Genomic DNA, 15079 nt, shown 5'->3' with positions numbered 1-15079 from the left:
TAGTGTGGGAACAGTCATGTGTGATGTGAAATTGTGAGATTAGTGTCACATACTGTTGGCACTAATCAGTGGCCACGAGGGACAGAGAAAGAAAGCACAAACACAAGAGAGACAAATTTGATATGCTGGTCACCAGGGTTACAATAATAAACATGTGGTTACGTGGAACGTTATGGAACAACAACATCAACAGTGACTTTTGTTTCCAAATGGGAAACATGGAGTGGTCTCCTATGTCTCTACTTTCCGGGCTTTTGCTGAGACATCCATCCACCTCAATGTGGACTTCCTTTTATCCCTCTGTATATCACTTACTTCTTCTTATACTATGACTCCGATGTAATTGGAGTAAAGATCATCCCTCCCAAAGAATGATCACGTTTCCATAAGAGATTGTGTTATGTTATGTTCAAATAGCAGATAAATTGCTATCAGACCTGGAATACTTAAAATCCTGATGAAGTGTTCAACAAGGAAAGAACCAGACAAGAAAAATAAGGCAATGTTTCACTGTTTTTTCTTGTATTAATAAGATAAGTGACATCATACTTCAGTGTTTGGTTAGTGACATCACCGTAACCAATGTAGACAACTACCTTGGAGTAACGGCATGCTGATGAACGACACTCTGGATTTCCTCCACATTACAAGAAGACCTTGGCACTTCGGATATCTCCTCACACCCCTTATTTTAGTCTTACCAATAACTAATGAGATGAAGTAGCAGACTGAGGAAGATAGAAGCAGGCTGGTCCTACTTGCTTTTGCTTATTTATCTCTCAGTACAAGTATTTCAAAATGTAAAATATTTGTCATATGATGCATCGTTGCATTGTTTGTCACTTTTGGGCTCTTTGTTATGACTACTTAAAACAATGAATATTCTGTTCTGTCACAGTGTCTACACCAGTTTTGAGCTGAATTCCCTCTTTTTATTTATCTATTGATTTTTTTGATTTTTTTGCACTTTTTCTCAATAAAACAAGCAGACACAACAGGCACAAAGCACTCCATAGTGCACAGAATAATAGAACAAGGATAGGGCAGGGGAGTAGTATACTAAGCTCCCAAAAGCGCTACAGAGACAACCAAGACAAGACTGCCCTTTCCACAATGAGGATCGAGAGTGCTAGACAAAGAAAATAAATACAGCAATAAGAAAACAGACGAATAAACAAACAAAAAGCAATAACATAAAATGAGGAGAAAAGAATAAAAATACATGGGTGGAATATGGTCAGAATATCAGTCAGTAATTGGATAAAGCTGAGATACACAGTGACACAGTCAAGATACACAACATAGCACTAGCAGTGGTCTCTATACAATTAGGTCTCATTAAGAAATGCTTAATGACCCACAGAGTAACTACTATATTGGTATGCATGGACTAACAGTGTTGCATTTAAATACTATCACTGATGGTTAGGGTTAGGGTTGGGTTAACGAAAACTTATTAGCAGTAAGATTGAGTGGAGAGATGACTGTAGAACACATAATGATAATGCTTTGACTGAAGTGTGGGAGAACATGTTTTTTTCTCTGAATCTAAAACACTCCTCACAACGCATGAGTATCGTGAGAACTTGCAATAGGTGCAGTTACTGCTGCAGAAACTCACTGATCTCGTCTTGCAAGAACTCAATAGTATCTCAGGAACTTGTAATAGCTGCAGTTAATGCAGAAGTAGCTAGGAGGAGGAAACAGGCGGAAATTTTGGCTAAAAACATGGTGTAAATGACGCTGTTTCAAGTTGAATTTGAATGTCAGGTTTTACAGACAGTTGGATGACGAATTGGTCACAAGTTTCAATTTCATTGGATTTGACTGCAACGATATTTACCCCTGAAACTTCAAAAGTGTTTTGTGGGCTTAAACACTTCACCAGCCTTCCATCAGCATAGTGGTGAGAAGATAATGAGTGAATTTTCATTTTTTGTGAACTATGAATTTAGGCTACCCTTACCCTGGAACAGGAAAACAGAATTGTTCAACAATGATTTTTGTCCATGTTAGAGTCCAGCACCCAGCTGTAGCCGGGACCATTGTTGTACAAGAAGAACTGCTGCTGATTCTCCTCATGTGATGGCTTGGGGTAGTGAGAGATTTCAGAGACACTGCTGCTTTATTCAGCCATCACATTTCAGAGCTTGTTGTTCGCCTTCAAGAGATGAGCAAGTATAGTGAATCCATGTAAAGTACATCAAAGTACTCCTCAAGAATGTATCCATCTCAAAAGTGTGTGTGATTCAATCCTCCAGATAGTAAAAACTGTAGTAAATTTTTATAATGACAACTTTAACTCCTATATTTTATATTTTAAAGGTCCAGTGTGTAAGATTTAGGTGAGAGGGATTTATTGGCCGAAATTTAATATAAAATAATCAGTGTAGGAGCCACATTTAAGTTTATTCTTATATATGTAATTTACCGATTTTTTATATATTTGTGTTTGCAAGTAAAGTGCACACCCCCCACAGTTGAGGAGGACGCCCCTATAAGTTGGTGGGCATGGCGCATGGTCAGGAAGAGAAAGCGGGTTACAGCAGATACTGTCTTTGACCACAGCCTCAGCCCAGCGAAAGCGTCAGCTGGTGAATGGCATCGGCAACGCTTCAATTAAAAACTGAAGCAACTTCATCTTATTTTCCTATTATATTTGTTATGCAATAAATTCGAAGCTACAGTGAACAATGCATTCTCTCTGGAAGTCTGCAAGTCTGACGCACTGCATCTGATCTCTTCTTGTGGCAAAAACAATAGAAAATGACAAAGGGGTTAAAGGGAAAACCCTTCAGGAGGAAAATTTCAGGAGTTTCTCTCACTACATTCAGAGTGATATTAATTTCTGATTATCTAAATTGTACAAATTGTTGTTTTCTTTACCCTAGAAAAAAGGCCCTTTATATTTAAATACTTTATATTTACATCTGAAGCGGGTCCTCTCTATGGAGACCACCACGTTTTTTACAGTAGTCCAAACCGGACAAACTAAACACCTTTTGAGTTTTAATGACAACTGAAGCTTCCACAGGTTCTTAGTCATGTTTGGATGGGGAAGGTGAGGTGAGGGGTATTCATCTGCTACATGCAACTTTTCCGCTAGATGTCATGAGATTCTAAACACTGAACCTTTAAGAGCGTGCAAAAGTGCAAAATATACAGAAACAGATAAAGGAATGTCAGTAATTAATGCAAAAAGTGTCTGAGAATGGAAATTTAAGAGATTTCAGAGAGGGGGCAGAAATGAGAGTAAGAGAAACAGAGGATGAAGATTCGGTAGAGTGGGCTTAAAGGGATGCAGAGAGGGCGATGATGGAGACAGCAAGAACTGCAGCCTATACAATACAGAGAGAGATAAGAGGTAATTTGCACGAGGGGATGCCTCTACACACAAAATTCTCCAAACAAACTGCCTACTCTTATTATGGCCCATGAGTGTTTTTATAAAGTGCTGGATTTATTTTCCACTTTTGTCCAGTCCTCTGCTGCTCACTCTATACAGTAACCGGTCTTTTGTTTTCCTCTGAGATACTCTGCCTCAGGACACTTTGACACTCACTCTGTACAGAGTAGTGTAGATATGAGACCACTAGTTCTCTCTGTAGGTGCTCTGGTAGAATATTAAATATTTATGTGCATGATCAAGACAACAGTGATGCTTACTGTCAATCTGTGTTTAGCACCTGCAGCAATTGTTGTTGAATAAATCAATGTTCTGAAGGTTATGTGATGACAGCAAATGTATGTACATGGCTTTTAGAGTTTCACTACCCCATGGAACTGAAGGCCCTTTAACAAAGTGTCAACTTTTTATTTAAGTCTGTACTTCAGTAGAGCGTGAACAAGATTTTCAAGTTAACAGCTTGTCACTGGAAATAAAAAAAATGACAGGCAGCTGTGGGTACCAGTCACCAAGTAATCCAGATGTGACTTCTCATTGAAATATAATTATATAAGACTGTATTATTTACATTTTTGTTGTCAGGCGTAGAGAACAGGTATTGCAAAGCACTGAGATAGACTGAAACATTCATCATCAGAACAAATGGAGAGGTTTGGACTTGTCCTGATGCTAGTTGGTATTTTACAACATATCTGATGACCAGACTGCTCAGTTAGACCTTTTTATTAAAATATCATTATGCTATGCTATGCTAAGCAATTATTCTGTTGTGCTGTGAAAACAAATCAAAAATATGTGCGGTATCTGTACTTCACCTCAGTAATAATTTTTCTGATGACTTTTTACTTTTTACTTTTACTCCCTGAATTTACATTTAAAGCAAATATCATAATACTGACTCCTCACATTTTCAAAACAGGCTACTTTTGTTGTAATGCATTACAGGGGAATTATCTGTCATTTTTTAATTTTGCATCACCAAGCGCCCCCTTTCCAACAGCAAGACAGATTTCCAACTAAATGGACAATAACACTTAAAAGACGATTCCTTGTTCTGTATCTATCAGTGCAAATGAAGAACAACATACATAACAGGATGTAAAGGACGTATCAGGACGAAACAAACGAGAGGGAGACTCAGGCACAGTGAAGAGGTTCAGCACATATGTCCATGACAAGGAATAACAGCAGGAAAGGAAGTGAAGAATCAGCCAACATCTATGACAATGTTGATAATGTCTACGACACAGCAGGACAGAGAATTTTCCATCCCAGGCCTTATTTTGATTAAGAATACTTTATTCAATACATTGTACTCATTTCCTCCTGACAGTTTTTCATGGTCACAAATGTTTTCTTGGTTCAACCCCTGTTTTGGTGAGTTGTTTACTATTTTATTTTAAGTAAGATTGGTTCAAGTTAAATAGTTCGAACTATATCAATGTGACATGAGTCTAATTTTCCTTTACACAGCCGGACAAAAACATTTTACTTTTATACTTTGAGTACATTTCAGATCCTGTACTTTTATACTTTTACTTGAATAAGTTTTACTTTTAACACAAGTATCTATACTTCAACTTGACAAAATAATGTGTGTACTAGGTACACCTGTACAATCCAATGCAAATTAATACAGCAGCTCCACCATACCTACTACATTTCTCAGAACAGGCTTGAGAAGACTTTTCCTTATCTTGATTTGGTGTGGGTATGTTTAGCCCATCATCATATTACCTGATATATTTGTGAAGGAATTTCAGCGGTGTCCTGTATTCAGTACTGTTGGGCTCGCTGCCCCCTCTCTATGTGTCTCTAGCTGTCAGAAAGGCACCAGACAGTGCAGAATGCCACACATAAACGTGACGGAATCCAGTGCAGTGTTGTTAAGCTCTCCCCCACCTTTTTCTTTTGTTTTCCTGACGAAGTGCAGGTTATTATGTTACAGATGGGATTACACAAATGTTGAGCATAATACAACACAGGGCCTCATGTTCACACACTGACAATATGTTATGAAACACTAGATCGAGCAGCTCTCAAATCCCATGGAATCCACAGCTCTCTCACGACCCTGTCCACAGAGGTGACAGTACTCACAGGTTATTAAAGGAATACCTTTTCCTCACCAGCTTCTTGTTTGAATGTGACAGTTTCTATAATGGATCTTTGCATGTAGCTGAAAATACACAGCCAGCAGCAGGCAAGCTCACTGGGTTCTGTCTTTGGAATGAGGGAGGGGGCCTACAGACAGAAATGAGAAACACTGACACTAACAAGTGGAGAACAAATATAATTGACTGAAATTCAAAATTCTTAGTTGTCTCTGCAGCCCTCAGCAGCCTTCATTGTCATTGTCACATAAAGAAGAGAATGTGACACAAAGAAACATTGAAGCCTTACTTTCAATCTGACATTTTGCCAAATTAGGATATTACTTTTCTACTAAGACAACAATAAAACAGAAAACCAGCAGAGCATCCTCTGTTCTTTTTAAGAATTTGGTGTCCAGTCAAGCCTAAATTGGTTTTTTATAGCATTAAGTAATTAAAACAGTTTACCCCACATAAAAATTCAGTTGTACTTGTATCTGCATAGTAAGAACTACCTGAATCGTTAGAAAACATCTCTGAGCAAAAACATTTTTTAAATGCATGATGACTTTTAGTGTGGCACATGCCCCACCCACTAACATGGGGGAGGCAGGGTTTATAATCTATACTTTAGCCAGCCACCAGGGGGAGCTCAAACTGATTTGGCTTCACCTTTGCCTTATCAGATTTCAATGAACATAATGACTGCATGTTAATTTACATTTTTAGAAGGTGGTACATATGTTCAATACATTTAAAGGTCCAGTGTGTAAGATTTAGGTGAAAGGGAACTATTGGCAGAAATTTAATGTAGAATAATACTAAAAATTGAGTGAATTTTGAGTTTTCTTTACCCCAGAAAAGGCCCTTTATATTTAAATACTTTACTTTACTTTACATGTACATTGAGCAGGCCGCCATGTTTTTTACATTAGTCCAGACTGGACAAACTAAACACCTTTTGAGTTTTTATGACAATTAAACTCTACCACAGGTTCTTTTTCATGTTTGGAAGGAGAGGGTGTGGTGAGGGGTGTTCAGTTGCAACATGCAATTTCAACACTAGATATCACTAAATTCTACACACTGTACCTTTAATACTGAAAATTTAAGTAAAATGTTCATCCACATGTTTGTTTTCCAACTAAATATCTGATGTTGCAGCACTATCCGCTTCAAATTTCTAGTAGCCAGAGTTGAAAATGTGTACATCAATCTGAAAAACTGTTTATTCTGCTGCAAGACATATTGGTAAATGTGGCTGTGACCAGCCCTGTACTCATAACAATGTTTAAATAATGACTGCTTAAATCTGTGAGTATGTCAGGAGTCAGTCAGCTTTAGCAACATTATCAGACTCTCAAGGTTTGTCAAACTTATTTGAAAAAAAAAACAAAATGATTCCCCAAACTGCCTGTTTTAACCATCCACATTCCAGTTACTTCCAGTTTCACCTCTAAGTTAAATCATTTCAATAATTTGATTCTGTGTTGCTCAACGACAACTCTCACAGTAAGTGCAGTGTTTCCCTATGGTCAAATCTGCAAACATAAGATCCAAGTAGGACCGACAAAACTGGGAGTACCCTTTAAAATAGAAATGTTTTTGGGTTTGTTTTTTGGATTTATTGGTCTGTATGAATTCAAAATGTATTCACACAGACAACCCTATACATAGATTAAAAACAGGTAAAGTAGTTACTCAAAAACTGCAGTAAGAAAAATCATGGAAAGTAGGTGGGCAACAAAAAAAACAAGAGATAAATATGAAAGACAAACTTACGCTAAACCATGAGTGACACAGTTGAGTGTTTGTTGTAGTATAAAAGGAAGACTTTTAAACATTTGGGTAAACTGCAGTAAACCCAGGGTGTTCCAATGAGGATGCTGTTGCTTTAATCAAGTCTGGACACATTTTAGGGAATTGAATATGGAGTTGTATGTCATTCTGAATGTGAGCCAGGAAAAGAGAGAACTTTTTTAAATGTTAAATGTTACTTACAATACAAACAACCATAATTATTATTTTGTGATAATGATCAAATAACAGAGTGGGCTCTTCATGCAAAAGAAATTTAATTTGTGAAAAGAAACTCAAGAATGATGTCATGTCAGTGAGGTGAAGCAGGTGAAGGAGAGATGAAAATCACAGCCTGTAATTTGTTTAGCTGGGGGCTGCACGCAGTGAACTGACAGCTTTATTTATTTGATATAACATGATGTTAAGCTGTGATGACGGCTGATTATATCAGTAGGTGCTATACAGCTCCACCTCCTTACTTCATTAGCAGCAGTCAATTATCCAACCAAGCTTTAGTACAGCCAATAAACATTAATGCTTCCTGCCTTTGAATGACAGGCTGGTAACAAATATGATAGTGAGTGATGTGTTTTGTGTATCAGGTCATTCAAAGTTGAAGGAGTCTGCTGTCCCTGTATTTTCTGTCAAAGCAAAACTGCCATACAAATCGTTGAGACACACTGACCCACATCTCCTGCTGTTGCTCCCTGTGACTTCTGTGTCTTGCAAACTGTTTATCCTATTCTTTGTTTGTCGTCTTAGTTGATGCTGTCATTTTTTTTGTTAAGCACATACTTTTTGGTCCTGATCAGTCCATGTACCTTAAAGGTCCAGTGTGTAAGATTAAGGTGCAAGGGATCTATTGGCAGAAATTGAATATAAAATAATCCTAGCAATGTTCTCACTGGTGTGTTTCATCTAAATTGTACAAAATGTTGTTTCTTTACCTGAGAATTGCCCCTTCATTTTTACGGGAGGGAGACCTCTCTATTGAGGCCGTCATGTTTTTTTTCCACCACAGGTTTTTGGAAGGGGAGGGTGAGGTGAGGGGTATTCAGCTGCTACATGCAAATTCACCACTAAATTCTACACACTGAACCTTTAATGTGGAAAGATTTTTACCAGGCTGCTTATCTCTCACAACAATGATAATAGCTTTATTATTTGCTGTAGTGGTTGGATACATATATATATGTAAATATAAGTAGCAGAGATCAGACATCCATAGATAGGACAGCAAGAAATAAAAGTGATACAAAGCGATGCTTTTTGCCCCCTGTTGTGTCACACTATAGCATCACACTTTTGTGGATGTTGTATGCCACTCTGGGTTGTCTATAAATTGGGTATAATGAAGACTATTTTAAATGAGCATAAGGGTTTTTACAAAGATTTTGACATCCACAAATATTTCTTTATCAACCAATCAATCAAATTTATAAAGCACGGTATCACAACAAACAGTTGTCTCAGGGTGCTCCACAAAAGTCCAAGATCTTAAGAAACACAAAATCCAACTTGTTCCACACCGAGCAAGCATGAGCAACAGCGGGGAGGAAAAACTCCCAGGTGGAAGAAACCTCCGGCAGAACCGGGCTCGGTGTGGACGGCCTCTGCCAGGACTGGTTGGGGTGATGGAGAAAGAACAAGTAATATAGGGGAACAAAAGGAAATAAAGGGTTGAGTCACAGTGTCAGGTCAAGGGCTTGAATCCAGCCCGGGAATCTCCACATGGACGTTTGCATGGTCTTCCAAGGATGCGGTGGTTCCACCGGGCACTCCTGCCTCCCTCATGGTCCAACATGCACAGTAGTAGGACCCATGGCTCCAAAGGTCCTCAGGTGAGAGTGCTGGTGGTTGCGTGACCCTCCATGTCAGCCCCGCGACAGACCGGCGACCTCACTAGGTCCATCCCTCATCAGGACCCGAGCCAGGACGGGCTCCAGTGAGCCGCACAGTATGGACCAAGGAGGGGAGGAGAAGACCCAAAGAGTTAGAGATATGTAATAAGATATAACAAAATAAACCAGGCAGAGAGTGAAGAAGAGAGAAGGTGCTGGTGCCTGATGGGTGATCCCCCAGCAGTGTAGGCCTATAGCAGCATAGCTATGGATGACTATGGTTCAGGGTTGAGCTAAAAGCTTTATCAAAAAGGAAGGTTTTAAGTCTAGCCTTAAATGTAGAGACTGTGTCTGCCTCCCTCACTGAGAGTGGGAGCTGGTTCCAAAGGAGAGGAGCTTGGTTACTAAAGGTTCTACCACCCATTCTACTCTTAGTAACTCTAGGCACTACAAGGAGTCCAGAGTTTAGGGAGCGAAGTGGTCTGTTGGGGCAGTAAGGGGTTAAAGCTCTTTAATATATGATGGGGTAGTAGGAGGATTTTGAAATCTATCCTCTGTTGAACAGGGAGCCAGTGAAGTGAATCTAAGACAGGAGTATTGTGATCCCGTCTTCTGGTTCCTGTCAGTACTTGTGCAGCAGCATTCTGCACTAGCTGGAGGGTTCTTAAGGATCTGCTGGGTGATCCTGATAATAGGGAGTTGCAGTAGTCTAGCCTAGACGTAATAAAGGCATGAATCAGTTTTTCAGAATCCTGTTTTGACAGGATGTGTTTGATTCTCTTTATATTACACAGATGAAAGAAAGCTATTCTGGAGGTTTGACTTATTTTTTGGGTAAATGACAGTTCTTCATCAATGATAACTCCTAGGTTCTTCACAGTGGAGTTCGGAACCAGGCAGTTATCATCTAGGTTAACCGACTGGTTCGACAGAGTTTCTGTGAGATGCCTAGGACCCAGGAATATGACCTCAGTTTTGTCTGTGTTTAACAATAAGAAATTCTGGGTCATCCAGGCCTTGATGTTTTTAAGACAGTTTTGAAGTTGAATTAAATGGTTCAGTTCAACTGGCTTCATAGATAAATATAACTGGGTGTCATCTGCATAGCAGTGAAAAAGAATGTTGTGTTTTCTAATAATATTGCCTAATGGTAACATGTATAAATTAAAGAGTATTGGACCAAGAACCGAACCTTGTGGGACTCCATGATTAACTTTAGTGTATGATGAGTATTCATCATTAACACTAACAAAGTGGAAACTATTTGATAAATAAGAACTAAACCAGCTTAATGCTGTCCCTCCAATCCCAACCTCTTCCTCTAATCTTTGAAGGAGAATGTTATGGTCAATGGTGTCGAATGCAGCACTGAGATCTAACATGACCAGCATGGAGACAAGACCCTGGTCAGAGGCTAGGAGAATATCATTTGAAACTGTTAAAAGTGCTGACTCTGTACTATGGTGCGTTTTAAATCCAGACTGATAGGCCTCCTGCAGGTCATTTCTCTGGAGGTGATCGAGCAGCAGATTTACAACAGCTCTTTCTAAAAGTTTAGAAGTAAAATGGGAGGTTTGATATAGGTCTGTAATTTGCTAAGATACCTGCATCTAAGCTAGGCTTCTTTAGCAGAGGCTTAATTACTGCGAGTTTAAAAGCCTGTGGTACATAGCCAGTTAATAAAGAGCTATTGATAAGATTCAATACAGTGCTGCCGACTTCTAAGAACGCCTCTTTAAAGAGCTGAGTAGGGATGGGGTCCAGCAAGCAGGTTGAAGTTTTAGAGGATGAGACTAAAGAAGATAGCTGTGAAAGGGTTATCTGGGAGAACTGATCTAACCGTGAGTCTAGGTCTACACTTTTTTCATAGTTGACAGTTTGTGACAGAATTTTTGGGGAGTAAAGGTGAGTTTTCTCTCTGATAGTTTCAATTTTATCAGTGAAGAAGTGAATACAATCATTGCTGCTCAATGACAATGGGATTTTTGGTTCAATAGAGCTGTGGCCCTTGGTCAGCCTGACTACAGTGCTGAAGAGAAACCTGGGGTGGTTCTTATTGTCCTCTATTAGTCTAGAGTAATATGAGGTTCTGGCACGTTGAAGAGCTTTTTTATACACTTCAAGGCTACTCCTCCAGAAAGTAAAATTAACTTCAGAACTGGCGGAGCGCCATTTCCTCTCTAAAATCTGTGTTGCCTGTTTTAGGGCCCGAGTTTCAGAAGTAAATCACGGAGTGAACCTCCTCTGATGAATTAACTTCTTTTTCAGAGGAGCAATACTATCAAGGACAGTTTGAAGTCCTGAGGTTGCATTATCCACTAAGTTATCAAGTTCTGCAGGAGCGAGGTTGAAAAGATTATCACGTGTTTCATTAACGCATGGCTGCAGAATAGAGGGAATTATCTCCTTAAATTTATTAATTTTGTTATTGGACAGTAACCAACTATGAAAGAATATTTGACTTGCCTGAGTACAGTTGCTAGTCAAAAATTCAAATGAGAGAAGGAAATGATCTGATAATAAAGGGTTGGAATCACTCACTACTAGATTCTCAACATCAATGCCATGTGTCAGTATAAGGTCTAAGGTGTGGTTTAAGTTATGAATTGGTTTATCTACGTGCTGACTGAAAACAAATGAATCTATCAGAGAGTTAAACACACCTCTAAGGCTATCATTTGCTTCATCAACATGAATGTTAAAGTCACCCATGATGATGTTTTTATCTGCACTAAGGACTAGTTCTGACAGAAATTCTGCAAATGCATTTAGAAACTCTGTATAAGCAGCGGGTGGGCGATAAAGGATGGTTAAATAAACAGGTTTATGTTGTTTGAGGGTTGGGTGGGAAAGACCAAGGGTGAGGCTTTCAAACGATGTAAAATGTTCTTTAACACAAGGGGTGATTGTAAGGTGAGAGTTATATATTGCTGCTACCCCTCCACCTCTACCTGTACTTCGGGGAATATGTGTATTACTGTGGGTTGGAGGTGTAGCTTCATTTAGGATCACAAATTCTTCTTGTTGGAGCCAGGATTCTGTTATACAGAATAAATCAAATTTGTGATCGCTAATCAGGTCATTGATCAGTAGAGATTTGGACCTGAGTGATCTGACGTTTAGTAAGCCACATTTAATTTGACTATATTTAGATTCTGTGGCATGGGTTGTCTTGATTGTCTCTAGGTTACTGTGGACTGCTCCTCTCCTTCCTATCTGTCTAATGGGGACATTATGAGTTTTGGGGGCAGACACAGTCTTTAATATAGATGTAGGTGACTGATCGAGAAGTGCAGAGAAGTGTGTAGGACTGTAACTCTGCTGCCTGGTCTCAACTCTGAATTGTCAAGTTAAATAAGTTATAATATTTCTAGCCATAAGAGAGGCTCCATCCAAAGTGGGGTGGACGCCATCTCTCCGGGAGGTTCTGGGACTTAATCTTATGCAAGAACAGAATCTACTCACACAGAGGAGCACTCTTACTCACACTTGACTATTGATATGATTGTGCAGAATAATAATCTGTTATTGTGTCAGTTATTGTTGTATAGTAGGATATAAATTACTATTTTTAATTTGATCTTAAACAGGCTTTTGAATATATTTTAATTGTTGCTGATATATATTGGTTCTTTAAGTGTCTGAGATTTTAAACAAATGGACATGTTGAAGAGGAGTTACTCATCTTTAGGTGCTACACATTGGTGTTTGCATGTTAAAAGTGTCACATGGTCCATGGTTTTACAGCTACAGCTTTTATATTGTTCCATCCAAGTATAGCCTGTAATTTCTGAAAACCAAGTCTACTTCTGACTTTGAAACAAGAAATGCCTCAGGAGATGCACTGCGCACCAAGCACAACCTGACACCAACAGGCATTCTGTTTTTTTTTGTGAAAACCAGACACAAGCCGGAGGCAGTTAATGTAGCTGCAGTAAGTTTGTGTTACTCTGTCCCTGACACAGATGCTAAGCTGAGGGTTCACCTGCAGTGCTGGGTTTCCAATGATGCGCTGGTCCAACTCAGATAACTCTGTCAAGCCTGTCCACCTTCCTTTCCTTTTCCCTTCACCGTCACTAGGGTTTGACAACATTTTTTTCCCTTCCGAGTTGAGATGAAACTATTTTTTTACTGCAGTCTCATACCCTTTTATGGGCATTGGTGGGGCGTTTACCTATACTTATTATAAGAATAACTGGTACACACTTTCAACTTAAGAAGATAATGGCATTCATCAACATGATAACACTGGCGCGAACAATACTGCAGTTTAACATTGTCATGAACTTTCTTTTTTTCACTTCATTTATTGAGCCTCCTAGATGCTTAATTTAAACACTACTCATAGATTACTGTAAATTTCCTTGAGCGGCACTTACATGTATGTGTATAATATGTATAACCAATTGTTAATGTGTGACTATTTGAAGACTAAAATTTGTCTTAAGAAGCATGGCAGCTTTTTACCAGTCAGAAATCTCTACTAGATTTGGTATCAGCAGGAGCTGTGTTGTTATTTCTCCTGCACATAGTTTTTAATCAGAGAAGCACATACTGGATAATTAAGATGATATTAATATCTAAGAGGTTAAAAGATCCCATTATAATATATCAGCCTCTTTTTGTTATTTCCTTAAACACTTAAATCTTATTAGAAATATGTCTTGTTTGGTTGTTTAATTCATTTCTAAATTATAAGTCAATGTAATAGCTTAGTGTAATATAAAAGGTGTGGCTGACAAAATTATCATCTCACTCCACATAGTGAATATTTAATTGGAGTTGGGGCCAAGATATGTGCTTGGGATCATCTTTATACAGGGGCTTTCATAGCATGAGAGCAGATGCACCCTCACCCTCCTACCTGTACTCTCAACATGGCAGACTGTAGGTGACTGGCTGTGTGCAATTGGACACTGATGGTCGGGCTTGTTTGACTTGGGTAAAGTAACATGATTTTTCACACATTGACATGGAAGCAAACATTCTGGTGTGCATCACAACACTAACTGCTGCTTTCCTGTAAGGATATCATCACATTCATGTGAAGAGAGAAAAAAAAATGCCTCCTGCTCCAGGGAGCTTCTGAAGGCAGACTGGTTTTGCCCAGCCTGTGAAGCCTGTATGGGTGATGGATGACAATAATTATGTGCAACATCCACTAGCAGCACGCGTCCTGACAAGAACCAGGAAAAGAGATTACATTTCTCCTGTATTAGCTTCACTACACTGGCTTCCACTTAAATCGAGAATAGAATTTAAAATTCTCCTCCTAACTTACAAGGCCCTTAATAATATGGCACCATCATACCTTAAAGAGCTCATAGTACCATATCACCCTACTAGAGTCCTTTGCTCCCAGAATTCAGGCTTACTTGTCGTCCCTAAAGTCTCTAGAAGTAGAGTAGGAGCCAGAGTTTTCAACTATCAAGCTCCTCTTCTGTGGAATCATCTCCCAGTTTCAGTTTGGGAGGCAGACACCCTCCCTACATTTAAGAGTAGGCTTAAAACATTCCTTTAGGATAAAGCTTATAGTTAAGGCTGGTCCAGTCTTGTCTTAGACCAGGGCCGCGGCTGCAGCCACATCGTGGATTACGATGATGGATCAATAATGGCGGATTCTTATATCGTGCTGGCATCTGATCGTAGCAGTGGACCATGATCAGGGTGCTGATGGTGGATCCTGATGTTGGCAGTGGATCATGATGATGGATTATGATGGTGTACAATATGTCTACTCATATACTTACCATTATAAATATCATTATTGACAATAACTCCTCAATTCATTTAACTTCCATCATGCAACATACTATTTATTCTAATCAATGCTTTAATTACTCGTATTTTTCTGATGTTCTCCATTACACGTGGCACCTATTGCAATCCTCTCCGTCCTGGGAGAGGGATCCCTCACATGTGAATCTCTCTGGGGTTTC

The 15079-nt window shown here is 39.1% G+C and overlaps 1 protein-coding gene across 20 annotated transcripts in view; it reads left to right on the top strand.

Moving 5' to 3' along the window:
• Positions 1–15079, top strand: part of ptprfa (protein tyrosine phosphatase receptor type Fa) — a 229067-nt gene that overhangs the window by 83965 nt on the left and 130023 nt on the right. The gene's annotated exons all lie outside the window — the stretch shown is intronic.

Source organism: Paralichthys olivaceus, chromosome 3 (assembly GCF_024713975.1).
Source record: "Paralichthys olivaceus isolate ysfri-2021 chromosome 3, ASM2471397v2, whole genome shotgun sequence".
In the NCBI taxonomy this organism is placed as follows: domain Eukaryota; kingdom Metazoa; phylum Chordata; class Actinopteri; order Pleuronectiformes; family Paralichthyidae; genus Paralichthys; species Paralichthys olivaceus.
Note: the sequence above shows the minus strand (reverse complement) of the source record. Positions and strands in the feature narration are given on the sequence as shown.